General features: G+C 44.3%; 1 protein-coding gene across 2 annotated transcripts in view; it reads right to left on the bottom strand.

Annotated features, from left to right (window-relative positions):
• Otx2 (orthodenticle homeobox 2) overlaps positions 1-1,912 on the bottom strand; it is a 10,741-nt gene extending 8,829 nt beyond the window's left edge. The window contains exons 1-2 of one of the 2 annotated variants that reach the window (XM_008839528.2): positions 1,695-1,912; positions 1,475-1,546 (exon numbers count right to left, since the gene is read on the bottom strand). The gene's annotated coding sequence lies outside the window, so the exon portion shown is untranslated. The remainder of the gene's footprint in view (positions 1-1,474; positions 1,547-1,694) is intronic. The other variant, XM_029566677.1, reaches the window with a different exon arrangement.
• Between the last annotated feature and the right edge of the window lie 13,980 nt (positions 1,913-15,892).

Below are 15,892 nucleotides of genomic sequence, written 5' to 3'. Positions count from 1 at the left end.
CGGGGGGGGGGTAGAGTTCCGAGGTGTACTGGAGAAATGGTGATCCCCGAAGCACTACGACGGAAGGCAGAGTTTCAGGGATGAGAGTCATCTCGCCCAATCCCCTCCCCAACTGATCCGCCACTGCAGGTCCACGCAGCCCGGCCTTCTCTCCGCACGCAGCTTCTCCGTAAAGGACGGATTCGGACCAAGCTCTTGGGTTTAAAAAAAAAAAGGCTCCTGCAACCGGCCTTGGGCTTAAAATAGTCACTTGAAAGCACAGCTCTGCGACTTCCTCGGAGTTTGCCGCGCGCCGCCTCGCCCAGGCCGGGTGCTGGCAGGGACCTCGGATGGCTCTCCCGCCGCAGGCCGAGCGCAGAGGCTGGGCCTCGGCGAACCCCTCCATCCCCAGCCGGCCTTAACCCAACCCTTCTCTTTGTCCCCGAGCCTGGGAAGACAGCACAAGAGCGCGCAGCAGTCTGCCGGTACCTAGTCCCAGAACAGCCGAGGTCCCCAGTGGAAGGATTCCCGGGTCTCTGACTCCAGAGCAGCCGGGGCCCCTGGCCGCCACTTCTGACCGCACCAGGTGCGCGCGGAGCGCTGCGGAGGGCGGGCCCGGATCACCTGGCACAGCCACCTTGAAAACCCAGTCTAACGAGCGGCCTCAGTCCGGTGACCCGAGCCAGGGACCACGGTGACCATGTGCGGCGGCGAGGGTGGAAGAACTGCACCCCTAGAGATTCGGGGTGGGAGGGTGATGCGAAAGAGTGAGGGGACTGGAGGCTTTTGGAGAGGCAGAGAGCAGAGCAGCTCTACGCTGAGGAAGAGGGGACCGAGATCTTAGAGATCTGGGAGCGCAGCGAGGACCCTCCGCCTGCGCTCTCCCGCCTTCCCGGTTATCAGCTCAGGTTTCCCCTCGCGTTACTTGGGCACAGACTGGAGGCTCGATCGGCAACCCGCGGCCCCCGCCGACTCGTACAGGAGCCTGGCTTCCGGCCTTAGGAAGCGCCTACCTTATTGTTTTAATCTACCAATCTGGCTACCTTTGCATCGGTCTGACATGGACTCTGAAAAACGTCCTTGGGATCGATCCAGAGCTCTCCCACTAAACCTAGGGGAATGGCGGGGGGGTCGCAAAACGCAAAGACCGTACTGAGAAGCCATGAATAGTATGGACCCAAGAACAAAACCACGAACAAAACCCCTCCACAACACCCCAGATTAGACTCAGATTAGACTCAGATTAGACGTTCTGCAGTGGCGGCGACCCCCGGGAGCTTTCTCTCTTTCCCTCCCACTCCCGCCCTCTTCTACAGATAGTCAATTTTTTGTAACGGTCATTATTTCACCTCAAAATTCTCACTAGAAAAAAATACATCGGCCTTCAGAAGACCTCCACGTTAGCAGAGTTGCATGAGAAGGTCTATTGGCGGTGCGGGGATCATGGCAGACAGGACACACAGATACCGCATAGACAAGACAGATGGACACTTACCTTACAGCCGCATTGGAGGTTAGAAAAGAAAAAAAACCAATTATCCTTCAAAATTCCAAATAGTCAGCTATCCTAAAAGAAATCAAGAATATTGAGTTAAAAACCTCTTCACCCTTCCACAAAAAGTCAAACACAACCAAAAAAAAAATTTTTTTTTTAGAGAACATAAAATGAAATGGCCTGAGTTGTAAATAAGCGTGTGTTCCCCTACGATACATACAAAGTAGACGTGGAGAGTGAGAGCTGCTCTAGCGACTTTTATTTTTAATAGCAGTGGAGACTGAGTTGGAGCTGAGGAAGGTTCCGCTCTCAGGGAGATTTGCTGAGAAAGCGCCTCTCTGGCAACTTTTTGACGCAAACTCTCCAACCAATGGCAGGGAGAGAATGATTGACACATCTAAGCCAGAGGGAAAATAATAAAAACACACAACAGGGGGAGGAAAACAGGCCTCTGCTGCACGGGGGGACGAGCAGGCAACAAATCCAGGCCTCCGACATTACCAGAATGTTCTTGAAAAACACTGGGCTGAGCTTAAAATATACATTATGGGCCGGAGCATGTGAACTAATTGTACAATTAAAATGATGGACAGGAAGGCCTCCCCTGACCTTCTCTTCTTTTTAGTCCTTTACACTCTTTTCCTGTTCCTCTTTCTTTTTTGTTTTTATTTTAGAGAAGGGGGAGAAAGAACATCAAAGCAATGTAAGACAGGAAAATAAAAATATTTAAGTCAACTCGGGAGGCAGAAGCAGGCGGATCTCTGTGAGTTCAAGGCCAGCCTGGTCTACATAGTGAGTTCCAGGCCAGCTGGGCCTACTGGGAGACCCTGTCTCAAAAAGACAAAAAAAAAAAAAAAAAAAAATTTTTTTCAGTCAAGTCTGGAGAAAGGTGGGAGGGGCATTTAACTGGGTTTTCGATGCCAATACTAGCAACGAATACGTGGCAGAACTCAAACCCAGACTGAGGCTTAAAAACACGAGTGTGTCCTCTTAAACTGGGCCAGACCGCGCTGAGAGCAGAGAGGAGGAAGGAAGGAGGCCCGGGACTGAGGTGCAGACATTGAGAGGAGACCGCGAACAAACTACGCGGAAAAGCTCAGGGCCCTCCCTATTCTTTAACCCCTTACAAATACCCCTTGGTCCAGGAGCTCAGAGTTTCTGCGCAGGATTTTTCAATTCAAGAAGCCCAGAGCAAAGATTGGGAACTCACAAATCTAACCCCAAGGCTGGCTGGGGGGAAAGGAGGGCTCGTTCTAGCCTCCCGGGTGCGAGTGTGGCGGGGGGGCCTCCGAGTCTGGGGATAGAACCTTCGGAGTCTGGGGCTGAAAGCCGGGAGGCTGGGATGCATCCCTGACCATCCGGACCCGGGAACCCCCTCAATTCTTTTTTTCCGGGTCTAGAATCGAGGACCCGACAGCTTTCGCACGAATCCGTGTTTCCTAGAAAAGCAGAAACAGACTGGGCGGAGTATTAGGGGGTGGGGGGCAAACCCAACTGCTGAGTGTGTGTAAATGGGGGTGGAGTGGGGGTGGGGGGAGAAGACAGCTTTTCCCTCACAACTCCCAGAGCAGAAAATAAAATAAAATAAAATCTCTTTGTAAACGCCGCCCCCCACACCCACCACCATTACCACCGCCACCACGGCAAGTGGGCCCAAGGAAACAGCTCGCTGCCTTTAATTTGGGGACCTATGTTAATGAAGTTGGTAATTAATTCGTCGCTTTGTTGTCGGTTCTTATACTGTATGTGTAATCAAATGTGGCCGTCCTTGGGATTTACAGCAATTAACGAATTACGGGAGTGCGCAAGAGGCAGCAGCTCTCGGCAGCAGGGCTGGGCTCCGGTTCCCGCTCGGCCTGGGGCTGGGCACTTCGCTGCTACAGCCGTCTTGCAGGTGTGTCTCGAGAGCTTTGGGCCCCGGCGTCCCCGCGAGCCCCGAAGCGCCCGCCGGGTCGGTCCAGCTCCTCCTGGGTCCTCCGCATCTCCAGTCCGAAGAAACCCGCTGTCTGTCACGTTCCCAGGAGCCACGACTTTGTGGGGGCCTGGGCTGGGGGGAGGGTGAGTACGGACCTTTCCAGATCACCCCGCCCCCACAATGCTGAAACACCTGGCGACTGTCCCCAAGGCCTTTCATTTGGGAAGGGAAAGGGGCACAAATGCCCCAGGCGGTTGTCCCGCCTGGTGCGGGCTGTTGAAGGGCTGGTCGGGGGCTCTTGGTCCAAGTCTCGATATTTAGATGAAGGAAGGGCAAATCCACTCGAATCACTTGAAGATTTTCCTTCCCACCCCGAGAAAAGAATTCTCGCCCCAGTTTGATCATAAAGATGCTGAAAGCATCAAAGAGCGAAAAAGAAAAATGAACATTGTGGATCTGGCGGAGCGAGGCCTTGGGGACAGTGGGGGTGGGGTGAGGTAGAGAAACAGAGCGAGGGCTTGTGAGGTCTTCCAAGTAAATTAAAAAAAAAAAAAATAGAGTGAGCGATCCGTCGGCAGTAGGGTCCAGAGCCGTGGGAAACCCCTCAAGTCCGAAGTAGAGGTTTGGGGATGTCGTCCGAGGTGACCCGGAGTGGCCGAACCTCCCTGAAAATTCCGGAGTGCTATTCGACAGGGGCGGATTTCTGAGGGATGCGGCGTGGGAGGGCTTTGGCCGTCTGCGGCTGGCAGCCAAAGTCCCCGCTTCTCCTTTGCGCTCCAGTCGGATAACTTCGCAGAAATACCCGGCCAATAAACCAGGAGTTTGAAATGGACAGTGTTAAATAAACAAGGGTCTCTTTAAAATTCTCATCCACTTCAGATGTCTAAAGTAAGATTGTGATGATTTTGTCACGGTTTGGTAAATTTACCCCTTTAAGAGGCTTTCATAAATCCCAGAACACACCTTCAGCCAGATTTGAATATAGATTTAGGTTTTAAAACCCCGAAGCTGGAAATACCGCTTTATCAAAGAGAATTTCCCTTTAGCTTAGCAATGTGCTGCAGCTCTTAAAAGATTGGATCTGAGAGAGAGAGAGAGACAGAGACAGAGACAGAGGAGAAAGAACTAGAGACAGAGAGATGCAGGCAAGGGACAGAAGGGGGGCGGAAAAAGACTTTCTTTTTCTTTCTAGAGGAATTCTGCCCAGACTCTCCAGCAGTTGGTAGCAGGCAAGGTTTCTCCTGGGTGTCGCCTGGAAAAGTTGCAAAATTGCTCTTCACCTGTAAGAACACGCTCTTTATCTTCCAGTCTCTTCTTGTCAATTTGGAAATTGCAGACAGCCCGGCTCAGGTACAGTTTCCACAAACTCTGCTCTAGGTCAGGACAAAAGCCACTTGCTTTGGGGGAAGGGGGGCTGGGCTGTTTCACAGAAAACCTTAGAGGCTTGATGGGAGAAAAAGACTCCTTGGATGGAAACTTCTAGCTCTTGATTTTCAGTAAGTTCTTGAACCTTCGATGTACTTACTATCTATTCATTTTATTTCCTTTATCTATGTTTAACTTTTTTCCCCTGTGCTTTTATTTTCTTTCTATGAATCTGACTTATGGTAGCATGCTTTGTGTTTTTAAAGAATTCTCATGAATGAGTGGGTAGGTTTTAATTGCCATGTTTACAATTACCTTGCTAGGCATATGAGATATAAGGGCTTAGAAGCTAGTGAAGAAAAGCAATGCCTAGAGCATGGAATTATTTGTCAAAGCTTGCATGCAGTTCTCAGATTATGGCTGTTACTCATATTTTGAAATCTAGATTCATATGTATCACCAACTGGGCTTATTTTTCTCTCTTCCACATGCCAGGCTAGTTTAAAATATTCCAAACTTTCCTCCAAGTTTATTAACTATGAGGGTGGGTGGGGGAAGGGTAGAAGAGAGCAGTCAAAGGATTCTTGCAGGCTAATTAAAAAAAAGAAGAACAAAATCCATATTCCAGGAGAACACAGCCTCTCAGGGGAAAGGAGCCAGTTAGACTCCCTGAACATCAACTTTGGAAATATGAAGATTAATTTCAAATCTTTTGAGCAATTCAGTGGACAGTGGGGGACCACATTTTGTCTTAGAAACACCATGGTACTTAGAAAGAAGTCATTCTTCATTAGGTTTTCAGATATGACTTTATGAAAAACTTTACCAAGATTAATTCTGATTAATTTTTAACAGGATTTAAGATTGATAATATGGGCAGAATTGGGGGGGATACAAGGCAGCAGATCACTTATGAATTAAGCTGGGGTCACTCAGTCCCTCTATTGGGGTTGCCTCAGAAAAGAGGGTAAAGGAGAAACAACTTCAAAGATAGGATTGTGCTGTCTTGATAAAAGAGTAGGAGGCAAACTCCAAATGAAAAAAAGAGGAAAAGAGGACCATGTTGTTCCGGAATGAAACGGATTAAGACTGTGTGACAAGTGCGAGATGTGGGCTGTGAGACATTTATGAGCTGAGTGTGCACGAGGAGCTATGCGCTTGTCTGAGGAAGTGTGGGGACTAAGGGTGTGTGCTGAGCAGGGTTAGGATAAGGATAGGAAGGGCTTGTGTGAGTGTGTGTGTGTGTGTGTGTGTGTGTGTGTGTATGTTGGGAATGTGGATGGATTGATAAAGGGTGGTGGCTGTCAGTTTACATAATTTTCATCTGCTGGTGCTGAAGTTTCCTTGAAATCAATTCTACTGCAGGCAGCAGCCTTGGGCTTACAGAGCTGATATAAAACAACCATTACAGTCCAATATCTTGCCTGTTTGCAAACTTCATTTAAAACTGGGGGGAAAAGACCCAGGAATGGTTTTGTAAGAAAGGAAAAGAAGAAAAGAAAACCACAGTGAAGCTTTAAACTAGTTTGGATAAAACTCTAATCTTTTATTTGTAACCTTTTACAAGCTTTATTTCCCGTATATGAAAAGCTTCTTTTATATGGGCATGACAGACTTTCTCTTTGGATTTTTAATTAGAGCCCATCAATTGTAGCCATATTTAAGAATCAATATAAAGTAATCCTTCGAGATGGGATAAGGTTTTAATCGAAAATCTAATTTCCCACTCTTTGCAGATCATTTTAAGGAGCTAGTTGATTAAAAAAAAAAAAAAGAATTCAATATTTAAAAAGACATAACACCCCAAACCTGGAAAAGATTGTGTGTTCAAGAAACCAACTCATGTTGCTTACAAAGAAAAAGTCTTCCTGTTGTGGGAACTTCTTTCTTCTACTTAGAAGAAATTGGCTTATATATATTTTTTCAAATGCTATTCTCTAATGTGGTTCTTATTAGAGTGCTCACATTGATGGGGAGAGAATTATTTGTTTGAAACAGTATTTCACATGAAAAAAAATAATAAATTTTTATCAACAAAGAATACATAGCTCCTGATAGAGCCCTTTCATTGTACAGCCCCCAGCTCCCAAGATTAGAGAGTGAGCAGTGCACTTTTCATTTTTGTTCATAGATCCAAACTTGGCACTTTCACATCCAAGAAGGAATGTGTCTGATTCATTTTAAAACTTCCAATTTAGAATTTTGCCACTTTTACAACAATGGAGAATTTGCTTATTACAAAAGCATAGAATTTTAAACAGGTCTACCATAGTCACTGGCTTTCAGTTTGTCAGAAAGAAAGAAAGAGAAGCAAATAAAAACTAATTGTAGGACGTAATCAACGCACTTTTTTTCTCCTGAATGTTGGAGCTGAGGTGTTCCTTCAAAAGCTGCTGAGCATCTAAATGTGCACAGAACGTTTTCAACACTCACTGCCTTAGTTTGAGAACTGCAACTCATCTGTAAACTAGGAAGGACCTCTCTCTTCCACCCCCCAAAAGTTTATAGAGGCATTTTCAGATAGTCGCTTCACTTGTTTTAATTGTTCTGTTTTAAATACATTGAGGGAAAAAAGCCAAACTCATTGTATTTGCTTTTAAAATCTGAACGAAGTGGGCCTGGAAATGTTTGAGAGCCACGCTTCTCTTTTATCTGCAGAAATTTCAGTTCATTTAAAAGCCTGGCGTTTAATGCACTATATGTTCGCATGGATTTTAGGGAAACCCTCTTGTATTTCTCCATAATCGCGTCTGATGAAAACCTGGGATTTCTCCATTTTTTAAGTGAAAATATAATGCATCTTCATTAGGAAAATTGACTGCTGTGCTGACGACAGTTCTTAATTGAAAAGGCAACCTATTTTAATGGTGTGGTTGAGAAGAAGATTACATACTTTATCCAAACACAAAAGACATTAATAATGAGAACCAGGCGACTGCCATTAACGCTAATGTAGTTGCATCAGTGTCAGGGAAAAGTGCTCCTACCTGAGGTACTGGGTGCAAATTCCCTGGGCTCCCTCCTTCCCCCATTCACCCGCCCCTCGCCTGGGGTTTCTTAAGGCTCAAGGCCGGGGCTGGGCTGTGGTCTGGCGGGATTTTTTCCGACCTGTGTGGCGCGGCGGATCTCGGGCGGGGCGGAGCGGACCGGCCTGAGACTCCCGGGTGCCCGGCTGTCGCGCAAACGTCGCGCCCGCCTGTCCGGCCGCGCGTGCGGAGCCGGGTGAGGGCGGCCGCGGGCCCAGCGCACTGCAGGATTTGGGGGGCTCACAGCCATTTGGTACACGTCGTGAAGTTTAACCAGCTGGGCTGGGCTGGGCTGCCTGGTGCACGGAGAAGTTACGGGGGACATCTTGTCAATCCGAGGTCTGGCAGAGCGAGAACCGTCTGAGCGCACACGGTCACCCGGCCAAGGCACCAAGTTTTGCAAAATGCCCCCTCTGCGGCTCCTCGGCGTGGGGAGCAAAAAGAGCGTGTGCGAGTGCGCCTGGCCCTCGGGGTCTGCAGGTTCGCTCGCGGGAGAGCGTGGGTCTGGGAGAAGGCTTGAGCCCTGTTCTAGAGCCTGGCACATAAGGCTCTGCCACCGACTCTGGGCTTTACCCTGGTGGGCGATGACTGCCAGCTGAGAATTCACACCCGCATCCTGGAGTGGGGGCGATGGGCTCCAGGCAGCCAGCGCGGGAAGGGGACCCCAATTGGTAACCTCTGCGTGGAACGAATGCGCCGCTAAGTGCAAGACCTGGGCCCGCGGCCACCCGTATTCCCAAATCTGGGACTGGAGGACACGAGCTCGCTTCCCAGTCCCCGGGCCCTCGGGGCAGGTACAGGTTGGGAAAGGGACAGACTGAATTTGTGTCCTTAGGACGCCCTTCCTGCTCCCTCTCCGACAATCTTCTTCGGAACCAGCCCAGCCCCAGGTTCCCCTCTCAGCACTGCCTTCCAGCCACGGATTAGGCAGCTGAGAAAAGGAACGTCCCCCCCAGTGACCCCCCACTTCCGCTGCTGTCCCAGCGGGGACCAGGGCGCAGCTGCAGGCCGCTGAAGCAGCCAGGCCAGACCATCCCTTTCTTCACCAAAGGTCTACTGGGAACCTGCATCTTAGCGCTTGGAAAGTATCTAAGGAGGGAAGGGGAAGGCTGGCAGGCAGACTTTCAAAGTTGCCCTAAGGGCACTGGTGTACATCCAGTCTCACCCTGGAAGGAGCTAGGGACCATTCTCCATGCCTAGTGGGACACATACCCTTCCCTTGAGAGTGAAGCTTCATCGGAGACCTCTTTCTCTCAAAGGCATGCTGCCCTCTGTGTCCCTCCATCCACCTGACCCCACTTCCCAAGGGCTTCTGTCTGTTCCTTTATGGATTTTCCTGTAGACTTCATTCTGAGTATGCTTTAGGGAGCTTCTCAAAGCCCTTGAAGACAAGCATTCTTGGAGTTGTTCCTGAAGCCCCCAGCCCCTCTTTTCTATCCCTTAGGCCAGGCAAGTGGGTTTCTAGAGCATTATTGCCTGATCTGAGTAAAAACCAGTTACCAGCTTCTTGGACCTAGAGCTTTCTGCCACCTCTATCTATGACCAGCTTCCCTGCATAATGCATCTAGACCTTTTCCTCATTTTTTCAAATTCATTTTTTCAGATGGTTCAAGTTAAAGTACTCTACCAGTTACTACTTGTCAACCACCCTATAGTGTCTGCCTTTGATGAGGCCATGTGAATCAGCTGGATACTAAAGAGGTGACAAGGTCTCCTAGACCCCTGAGAAGTGGTTCTCTTTGGAGGATAGCTTGAACACTCAATGTTTCTTACACAACAGCTTCAGTACAGTAAAGTAACAGACATGCTTGTGTTTGTGGATCTGTTTCTTGTCATTTTAACCTATGGATGCTTGGAGGCATCTTTATTAGTATGTCTTACTTTGGATAGCTACTCAATAATGACATTCCTAATCATTTATTGAATAGCATTTAAGCTAATTCAGCCACAGACAGTAACTCTTAGCCTAAATAGCAGTTTCCTCAAAGCTTATTCAACTAATGAACAAGCAAAAAGTGGGAGATGTAATTGCTTCCAATTCTTAGCTCCCAAATATGAATATTAGAGTCATTGCTTAAGGGACACATAGTTCAGGCTAAATGTAGATCATATGTTTTGGATGACTTTTGGAAAAGCAGTTTCCCTTTGGTTCTCTTCTGAATCAATGCACAAAACATGCCAGAGAAACAAGAAACAGGCATGGTCTGTAGATGTCCTATCGGTGGAATCTTGAGCTTCAGTTTAGCCTGATCATTTCCTAGTGTGTTAAGAACAAACCAGAAGTAGCAAAGGCCTGGATGAAGGTTTTCCTAGCAAAGAGACAATCTCTGGACATAACTCTTTTCTATGATAAATGAAGCAATCCCATTATGCTTAATATTTATGAAATAGTGTTTAATGTTCTAGAAGTTGACGTTATGCAGATATAACTTAGTCAATTGTAGATTCCTAATGAAGCACAAAATACTTAACATTAGACCATGTTGTTTTCTTTCTTTCTTTCTTTCTTTCTTTCTTTCTTTCTTTCTTTCTTTCTTTCTTTCTCTCTTTTAATTCTTTTCTTCTTCTTTCTTTGGTTTTATAAGACATGAGTTTTTCTGTATACCCCAGGTTGGCCTTGACTCATAGCAATCCTCCATCCTTAGCCTCTCAAGTGCTGGGATCACATGAACATACCTGACTTTATAACATTTATTGTTACTTAAAAAATTTTTCTGTGTTTCTGTATGTAGGTGTACATGTGCCATGGAGTACCTGTGTAGGTCAGTGGACAACTTGTGGACATTGTTTCTCTCCGTCTACCATGTGGGTCCTGGGGGTGGAACTCAAGTTATCAGACTTGGTGGCAGGTGTCTTTGTCTGCTGAGCCATCTCAGCAGCCCTCCATAAAGTCTTAAATTTTGTTCAACTTGATATAGTAACAAATTTATTCACACATGATAGATAGGATACATTTATTTTTCACATTCAATACTTTCCAGTGAAGTCTCTGATTTATCGAAAAATTTGTATCGATCCAAGAAGTTTCCATAGCACGTTTTCTTTAAAGTGGGTTATAGCATGGATTCACATTTATCCATTCACTCAACAAGCATAATTGGGAGCACTGTGTCAACTGCCAGGATTTGTTCCTTCTTCCAGTGCCAGGTACTGAACCCAGGGCCTTGTAATTGCAAGGTAAAGCATTGTACCACTAAGCTACATCACCAACGCCAGTGGTCAGGAATTGGTAAAGTCCAGAGACTTTTGCACAGGCCTGGCAACTAAGTTAATTTTTTTTTCTCATTTCAAATAAACAAGTAAGCAAGTAATCATAATAAACATTTACTCTAAAAATTTACCTTGCCTATTTTTCTCTGGACAAAACTTTGGCCCAATGAGAGATGTCAGTTGTTCAAGATTATAAGGGCTTGTGCTGACCTTTCATAGCAGCCCTCCATAGCAGCCTCCCCACAGCTGGGGAAAGCTGCGGATCTTGTTTGTCTGAACTCACAAAACTACCTGACTCTTAATGTTCAAATTTGACAAGTTTCTAAGAAATAAATCCAGAGCCAATTGAGTACATATTTGTTCCAAAAGATCATATATTCCCCAACAGAAGATATCTTTTGTTGGGACTAAAAAAACCCTTAGATTTATTTTAAATAAATCTTCATTCCTAATGAAGCCCAAAACACTGAACATTAGGCCATATCATCTTTTCTTTTTTACTCTTTTTTTCTTCCTTTGGTTGTATAAGACATGAGTTTTTCTGTATATCTAAGGTTGGCTTTAATCTTCCAGAATCTTCTATCCTTAGCCTCTTTTAGCCATTTCTAAAAGATATGGAGGCTACATATATGAATATACCATCATTATGGTCTTATTTCTAAAAAGAATATAAGAACTATTCAAAATAATGACAACTGTGATTTTTAAAATTTTTGTGTCCAAATGGTTAGACATTAGAAATGGTTGTTACATATTTACTTGTTTGGAGCCATTTTAACTTCAACTACTTGACAATTTTGGAAATTGAAGAGGTTTTCTTTTTGTTTGTTTGTTTTGTCTTTTTGAGACTGGGTCTCCCTGTAGCCCCAGCTAGCCTGGAATTCACTATGTAGACCAGGCTGGCCTTGAACCCTCAGAGATCCTCCTGCCTCTGCCTCCCCAGTGCTGGGATTTAAGGTGTGTGTCACCATGCCTGGCTGTAGAAATTGAAGAGTTTTATTTCCCTTCAAATTTATAATTTTCCATACAACAACTTATATTGAAATATAGTTTTTCTTATCAAAATCTCTGTTCTTTTTTATTTGCTTCCTCTCTATAAAACAGATATTATGATGATTATTTTCCCATAGGTAATTGATGGTTTTATTGAGTGTTGTGATCAAGTGACAGACTTAAAAGGAATCTTTTTAGAGGTAGCCAGTACATAAAGCTTTTTGTTTTTCTGATGAACTCTGGTAGGAGAAATTAAATACTACTTCCTCTAGAGCAATCTTATTGCGGTGTATCTCTGGACACACTGGAGCCCTTGAGCCATGTCCTTACCGATGACTGTGCTATCTTTTGGTCATAGCATCTACACATAGTCTGTGGTCTGCAGAGAGGTCATATTGATTAATGTTCTTCATGCAAATTATTCAGAAGGCTAAGGGGTGTTTATTTGTTTCACCCTAAAATAGCCTAAAACTCTTTCTTTTCTTTCTAATTTTGGCCTTAAGTTTCTTTCACAGCTTAGAGGATATGAGATGTGAGGGTGCCTTTGTCCTAGAAACTGTTCAAGGTGCATGCTTGTTCCAAGGACAGCACTTAGGGTTTTTAAGTGCAAGCATTCTTCAAACTAAGGCTGCTATGGTCCTTATACACCTTACCAGCTTAGACTGTGCAGTCTTCAGGATGAAAAAGAAAAGTTTACAGGAGATTAGGTAGCTATTCATATTATAAATATGAACTTATCAGATTTAGCTGGCAATGAGAGACCTACTGGAAGTAAGGAAGGTGAAAATACAGGCTTAAAATATGCAGGACTGACAATAGAACATTTAATTTTTGATTCTCTCAGCAGGTGGGGTATGAGATAGAGTGCTTGAATTACGGAAGCCAGGATGCTTGCCTATTTTTACACTTCCCTAAGGGATGTGGGAAGTGGAAGGGAATATTTACTGAAGTACAACGGGGTTGATGGAAAAGGCCATCAGGCTTCCGGAGGGCAGCGTTTGCATTATGGAGAAGAGTGAGGTTCCTGATGCCCAAAAGGTATATGAGAAAGATGATGAAATGAAAACAGAGATGAGAATCCAGACCCTCCATCAGCAGCCGTACCCTGTGACAGACCCAGAGGCAACTCCAAAGCCACCAGGGCAACTGCCTGTTCAGTTTGCCAAAGAGCCAGATGCTGTTGCTTGGAAGAATCTCTTCCACAGCTTGATGTCTGGGTCCTGTGATTGCCATCCAAAGAACAGTGGTGGGGCATGCTGGGATGAATGCAATCCCAGCATCCCACTATAACGTTTTCTTTTCTTTTTTTTGAAAAGAGACATTTTAAATTAAATAAGTTTGAAAAGTCACATTTTATTTTCCAAAATTTAAAAAGAAAAATGGAAGATATAGTACAATAAAGTCCATGTATTTAGAAAACTAAGTCCTCTTAAAACTTAATCTTGCTTGTGGGTCGTATTTAATTATCCCATGAGGGTTGGGACATTTAGAAGAGACAAAAGACCATCTACCATCCATAGTGATGAAATAAAAATCACTGCATTCTAGAGGGGCAGCGATGCAGAAAACCTTTATTATTTATGATATTGACCTTGACCACTTCTAATGTTTATTTAGGTGAAATAAGCAGTAAGCTGTTTAATGTCAGTTTTACAATAAAATTTTGATTGTGGGTGCCACTGAACATGTGTTTTAGATTTTTTTAAAAAGCCACTGGGAACAATGACTAGTGACATTTAAAGGGAGAAAACATGCCTGCCTAGTGTCTGGTGAGTCACCAGTATCTCTTCTTACATAGCACAAGTAAATTCACAAGAAGCACCCTTCTTTTCAAAACATGCGTTAGTATTTGTTGTGCCGTAGCTGGGTAAATAATAGCTGCTATCTTTGAGTCACTCAGTCCACTTCAACAAATGAATGTAATTTGATCCCAGTCTACAACCAAAATCTATACTCTTTTCATGCAATCTTTTATTTTTTGTAATTACAGGAATTTCTTCCCTGAATATTCCCAGACTTTATCTAATAGCCTGATAGTAAGTGCCTGAGTGCCACAGTGAATGTGTAATTTCTTTAATCATTGTGATCAATGTGAATGATGGCATGATTAATACAGTCAGAGTGGTAGGTAATGGTTAAAAAGATAATCAAAATATTTGGATAGCAGTAACTTACTATACAGCAGTGTTTCTCAACTCAGGGTGATTTTGCCTCCCAGGGGACTTTTGGCAATGTCTGGAGACATTTTTGGTTGCCACAACTGTCGTCTATTGGTTAAAGACCAGGAAGGCTGCTAAGTATCCTGTAATGCAGAAGAAAGCCCTCTGCAGAAACAAATTATCTGATCCGAGATATCAATAGTGTTGAAGCTGAAAAAGTCCTGATACTGGGAAATGGACAGCATAAAAGAATACTGATACTGTAAAAGTTCCACGACAGCCTATTATCATCAATCCAGTCTAAAAAAAAATCGCCACCCTCATTCGATTATGTTTTTAAGATATCTTCAAATCACATAGACAACACATGAAGCCATAATACTACTGTTACCTTCTGCAACAATTTTCTTTTTTGAGAAAGAAAATACAGGTTCTCCCATAGCCCAAGGTAGCCTTGAACTTACACTGTAGCTGAGGCTGACCTTGAACTCCTGACCCTCCTGTCTCTGCCTCCAACTGCTGGGATTACAGGTATAAGCCACACACCCAGCTTTGTAAAATATAATTCTCATCCTCACTTCAATAATTATTTAAACACATAGCTACATCTTGATGAAATTAGCAGCAACTTTGGGTTCTTAGGTTCCTGTTTCATGAATAAGATTAATTTAGAAAGAAAAAAGATTTTTAGTTTTTAATTTTTTTTGTCCTGTTTTTAAAAGTGATTTCCAGGGGCTGGAGAGATGGCTCAGTGGTTAAGAACACTGGTTGTTCTTGCAGAAGACCCTGGTTCGAATCCCAGCACCCACATGGCAGCTAACAACTGTCCGTAACTCCAGTTCCAGGGCATCCGACAGCCTCTTCTGTCCTCCACAGGCATTGCACGACACGGGTGCACTTACCTACATGCAGGCAATACACGCATACACATAAAATAAAAATAATAAAGAAAATATTTTTAAAAAGTGATTTCCAGAAATTTTAGAAAACCTATAATCTTATAAATAAGAAAATGAGAGAATCTTTAATCCTACCACCTTAACTTCTTAGTTTCTTTAATCTCAAATTTGTTTATGGTTATTGCTACCTTTCTATAGGAAAAAATATTGTTGAACAAAATATTTCATTGTATGGCTTTTGTGATTTTAGCCCATCTCCCTAGCAGATGGAAAGTGAAATTTTTACTTGTTTTCATAATTACTCTCTTAGTGCCTCTCCTCCCACATCTTTTGTGTGTGAATTTGTTGAATATTTCCTTTCCTTTCCTTTCTTTCTTTCTTTCTTTCTTTCTTTCTTTCTTTCTTTCTTTCTTTCTTTCTTTCTTTCTTCTTCCTTTCCTTCTCTCCTCCCTTTCTCTCCCTTCTTCTTTCCTTTCTCCTTCCTTTCTTCCCTTCCCTTCCTCTCCCCTCCCTCCCTCCTTCACTCCCTCCCTCCCTCCCTCTCTAGCTCTCTCTTTCTTTCTTTCTAGTACTGTGTACAGTTATATCAAACTGAAGCCCTTCCCCGAGAGGAACTTACTGGGATAGTGCCATCATCCTGCCTCATCTGTTTGCAGCTTGTAAGCCTGATATTCCCCCACATTGTGCCTGGTTTGTCATCTAATAACTTTTTTCTTTTTTAGAAATATTTTATTTATTATTTTTATTTTATGCGTATGAGTGTATTGCCTGCATGTATGTATGTGCACCCATGTCATGCAATACCCAAGGCGGTCAGAAGAAGGCGTTGGATCCCCTGGAACTGGAGTTAG

Source organism: Nannospalax galili, unplaced genomic scaffold (assembly GCF_000622305.1).
Source record: "Nannospalax galili isolate Female #2095 unplaced genomic scaffold, S.galili_v1.0 scaffold336, whole genome shotgun sequence".
Lineage (NCBI taxonomy): Eukaryota > Metazoa > Chordata > Mammalia > Rodentia > Spalacidae > Nannospalax > Nannospalax galili.
Note: the sequence above shows the minus strand (reverse complement) of the source record. Positions and strands in the feature narration are given on the sequence as shown.